The 4884-nt window shown below is 49.4% G+C and overlaps 1 long non-coding RNA gene across 1 annotated transcript; it reads right to left on the bottom strand.

Annotated features, from left to right (window-relative positions):
* Nucleotides 1-521: 521 nt before the first annotated feature.
* Nucleotides 522-3826, bottom strand: LOC129381372 (uncharacterized). Its single transcript, XR_008609561.2, has 2 exons — nt 3368-3826; nt 522-967 (listed from the first exon to the last, which is right to left on the bottom strand). It is a non-coding gene; the product is annotated as an uncharacterized lncRNA (long non-coding RNA).
* Nucleotides 3827-4884: the final 1058 nt, after the last annotated feature.

Raw genomic sequence — 4884 nt, 5'->3', positions numbered from 1 at the left:
TGCAGAAAATAGCGCTAGCCTTTTCTCCTTCCCCACAAGAACCACTTCTCTCTGACGCGTAAAGGGGAGGAGGAGGGCATGGCGAAAGCGTGAAAAGAGTATATTGCCACGCAAGACGGGCTCTGCGGTGAAGATGGCTACGAGATGGCGCCAGAGTAGAGCGCGTCGTCTGTATGGAAACAAAGCGCTGCATGAGCGGAGGTCTGTCTGCGGCTGCTGCTCTGAATCGCGCCCACGCGTCATCCACGCGCTGCCTCTCGCAACCTCCCGATTGGTGTGGCAGTCGTGCCACACTTCGCTCCGTTTGCAAAGTGCCGCACGAGACAGATTTTCCGCGCCAGCCAATACACCGCGAAATGAAAACACCTGTAGATCTGCGCTGAAATTTCACGTTAGGAAGTACCGTAATCGTCAGTGAATATATTTTGTATTGCACTTCGTTGCACTTTGCCCTTTTTACCAAACCTAATGAACTGCTTGGTTGCAGTATGAAATAACAGCAAGGAATGAAACGACACACGTTGTTTCGTTCATGCATGTACGTATGTATTTTTCTTGAGCACCATAAAATGGACTCGACGCTCATCTGTCGTGGTAATGAGGTTTACTTCGATCTGGCCAGCATATACGTCCGCGCGCGCAGGGCTCGTATATAGTCTGTCTCGCCATCCTTTCGTTCCGGCCTTTGCTCGGGGTAGCACACGGGGTGCGCGTCTCGTTGATTTCATGTCCTGCCGTTCGTCTGCCGACTGTCTTTCATGCGCTGCAGTTCAGGGACACTCGACGGGCAGCACACAAACTTTCTGTCGGTTGCGGCGCAGTCCCGGTCTGCAGAAACAACCCCGCACGACCCTGCCTCCGCAGCCGCCCTTAGCGGGGCGCTGGTCGCATGCGGTCTCGGCACAGCCGGCCCTCGCAGTCCTGTAGGTCTCGCCGGCAACGTTGCACCTTCTGTCCGTCACGATTTCTGTGGGAGAGAGAAGAGCCGGAGAATGCATTCGGGGTCGCTCACATGCGAATGTGGGCGGGCGCCAAGAGAACGGAAGCGCAGTCGAGGATATGGCAGACGACCATGAACGAGGTGTGATCACACTAGGAAACTTACAGGCACAACTGTTGAAGCTTGGGCAAGTTGGTGTGACATTCTTTTACAACAGCCCAAAGGACTAGGACGAGACGAGGGCACATACACAGCGCTGTGTTTGTACACTCATCTCATCCTAGTCCTTTGCGCTGTTGTAAAAGAACGTTGCAGGCATAAGATAGGGTCCGCTGGCGCAAGAAAGGGGTAATTGGAAATCGCTGGAAGAACGCTTCGTCCTCCTGTAGACATAAATTATGATGAGGATGAGGATGATGGATGCTATAGGTATAACTATGCATAGAAGGACTCGTGTGCATTTTCAGGATAACCAGCCTCTTAGCAGGCCTACCTTCTCATTTTTTATACATAGAAAATTTAAAAAAGCACATTTATTCAATACCTCTGTCCGAGGCAGCTTACTCAGGGTTCATCCAATCCTGACAACACACTTTCTGGTTTTTGTTGCAGCGCACACATGCACTCATCATGTGGCGCATATTTGGTCCGGTATGTTTTTGTCCTCGAGCAACAATCTCGGTCTTCTAATAGCAAGACAATGCCTTAGCTTTGTGTTATCGTGCAGATTTTCCTTGAAGTACCTGTAAATTCCCATGGTGTTCCTTGTTTCTATTCTTTGCACCCAAGTTGCCCGTCTTTGTTTCTCTCGATTTCACTTTTATGGCTCCTCGATGGTTGTCGGTGTACACTTTCAATTACCCTGTACTTGGCTGCCAACTTTCTTTACCTCTTCCTTCCTTCCGTGTCCACGCTTCTGAAGTACAGATATTTGTGCACTTTAACCGGCTATTTCGTTTCATCCATATTCCTAACAGTCTTTCTTCAAAACCAATTTTGCTCGGCGAGTCTCCTACGTCAGAAAAAGTCCAACCCATGTCGCCTTGCACTGCCTCATTTTGGCTTTGCCGTGGACCCCCAAAGCCAGTCGGTTCACTGACCTCTCGTTAATGTCCAACCCCGACAAGATTTCTGATTTAAAGCAAAGAATTGCCCTTGCGAATTAGCGTTGGCACAATTATTTTTTTGATTCCTCGCGCCACCTCATATTTACTGTAATACCAAGTGGCCCATGTTTCATAGTTGCCGCATACCGCTCCCCTTTCATTTTTAGATTATCTTGGTGGACGCTTGAGTAGGTCTTCTCTTCGTTTATGTATACGCCCAGGTATTTAAATTGCTTGACTGTGGGTATGACTTCCTCTTGTATTGATAGCACGTCCTTACTAGTCTCTTTATCAAACTCAACTCAATTCAAATTTATTTCAGCATAAATACAAGAAGAACACATACATACGCTGGTGCGCAGACAAAAGCTATGAAGGCTTGTCGGGGTCTGTACCCTGTCTGAGCAACTTTGCAGCTTTCTTGTGACATAAGCCCAAATAAAATAAAAATAACACGTCACAGTTTCACAAGAGTAAACGGGTAAGCTTTGTGAATTCATACACATCTACATCTAGACCAAAAACAATCATAATTCTCAATTTCCTTGCGCTACACTTAACGCCTAGATTCGTCGCTGCATTCTCAATTATATTCACAAGTCTCTGAAAGTGCCTTGCATTGTCCGCTAGTAGCACTACATCGGCCCCATACATCAGGCCGCACACGTTTTGCTGCATATTTTGTCCATTTATGATGTAAAGTAGATCAAAACCCAATTCATTCATTTCCGGTCGTCTTTCTATGTCCTCTGCATAAAGCGTGAACTGTGGAAACAGAGGACATTGTTGCTTAAGTCCTCAGTGGAGTCCTTGCTTCAGTGCTCGGTGTAAGTAGACAGCAACTGCGACGCCTGCCGTGCCAAGCTGCCACTGTCTCAGTGAAGCTGTTCGCGGTGATCCATGTCTTGAAAGGTTGCTTGAGAGGCACTCTACACCATGCTCTGCGCAACCTGGCAACAGTTCGTCTTCTCTCAAACAATGAGTAGCGCTGTAACTTCTGCAAGCCCGGTCATGACGCTCTCGAGCTTTTTTTTTTTTTTTTTCAGCGTATTACACACAATTTGACCAACAGACCATCGGTATAGTGGAGTTGGAAGAAAAAGTATATATCGCGGGTTCTGCGGCAGAGCAGGGCTACCATACTATCTGGAATTAGCAGAAATTAAGCTGAAGGACTAAGGCTGACTGGCTGCAAGGAACGGACACTACCACGTGACAAAATAAATGCGTTTGTAAAACGATGGTTAGTCAAGCAGTTCTCGAATTTCAGCGTCGCATGCATGCACTAAATGCGCTCACCACAGTGCCGTGCAATACGTACCGGGTACCGCCTCTGTGCGCTCAACGAGCACCGCCAAAGTCATCGCGAGCGACAGCAGGGCGAAAGCGAAGGCAGTGTAGACCATGCCTGCCTCGGACACTAACCGGGTTAACGCGAAGCGTACACGCACAGTCGAGAACGCAGCGTAACCAGACTCGCCCGGCCGATCCCTTTCCTCGACTTCGAGCCCCCAGCTCCGGCGCAGGCTCTTCGCGTAGTAGCCAAGCCGGCGGCCTTCTTTTCACCTTTTGCCTCATTGGCCCTCACTCTCTGCACGTCTTTCCCTCGCGTTCGTCTGTTCGAATCAAGCAGAAGTTAATCGCGCGGTCTCCTTTCTTGCCGAGTCACGCGCCTTTCGCCGCCAGATGTCGCCTGTAGATACAGCACTCGCTGCACGCAAACTCGCACGCGCACAAGCCACGAAGCGGCGGCTCGTTTGGGCGTCCGTTGTACTCGCCTTAACAAACGCATGTCGCCTCCTTCCGTGCAATGACAGGCCCGGGCAGGGAGAACGAACGTGCCGCGCCGTCTGGCACGAAGATGTATGCTGCCTCCCATTTCGTTGCCGGAAGTGTTTATAGCCTCCCTGGCAGGTATCAAGGGAGGAGTTAGAGGGAGATGCGCGTGCGTGCGTGCGTGCGTGCGTGCGTGCGTGCGCGCGCGCGTTTGTGTGTGTGTGTGTGTGTGTGTGTGTGTGTGTGTGTGTGTTATGAAGCGGAGGCGTCATGACGCCGCAGCGCGCAGCCACACCTGAGTGTTTATGGGTGGCGACGACGCACATAGCCCGCCTGTTGATCCAAACTGTATTATATAGGCCTACGCTCTTATTATGGCGGGCTCTTCGGAAGGTGCACATTTTCGCACTTATAGATGACGGTTGCGACCGCCCGATGCGCGCTTAGTTTATGGATCCAGGACTGTTGGCAAGGCAACATCCTTGAAGGGAACATCGCAAAGGATGGAGCAGGCGAGTGGCCAGCACATTGTCAAGCGAACTAAGGCTTTTTTGTAGTCGCTTTTATTTATTCATTTATTTCTTTTTTCACCCAACCGTACAATATCTAAACAGTTTCCTTCCTTCTAGAATATGTTCTGTCCCTGTCCCATTGCCTCCTTCCCCTCAACTCCACACATTGCTGACCGCCTTTCAGGTGTCAGCACATGTGGCGAGACAGTTACAGTGCAGTCAGCCGTAATATTCAGTTCGAATAAACAACCAGTCACTGCTACTACTTTGTCATGTCAGGTTCGCTGTTATCGTTAATCTTATAGCTGGGTCCTGTTCCTTTTCTGTCTTTCTCTCTCTCTCATGCGCGGCTTATTGCAAGTTTGTGTTGTCACTGCTACTTTACCGACTACCCAATCCATTCAAAGGCGTCTAGTTCCGATTAAGAACAGACCCAAAGTCTAACTGAATCTGGCGCGCATTGTTCTTGATGGCCGACATTACCTTTGGTAAAAGTGTAAACTGAAATAGAACTTGCAATAAACTACTGTGCATGTGTGCACTGGGTTTG

This window comes from Dermacentor andersoni, chromosome 11, assembly GCF_023375885.2.
Source record: "Dermacentor andersoni chromosome 11, qqDerAnde1_hic_scaffold, whole genome shotgun sequence".
Taxonomy (NCBI): Eukaryota; Metazoa; Arthropoda; class Arachnida; order Ixodida; family Ixodidae; genus Dermacentor; species Dermacentor andersoni.
This window is presented reverse-complemented; position numbering and strand designations above follow the sequence as displayed.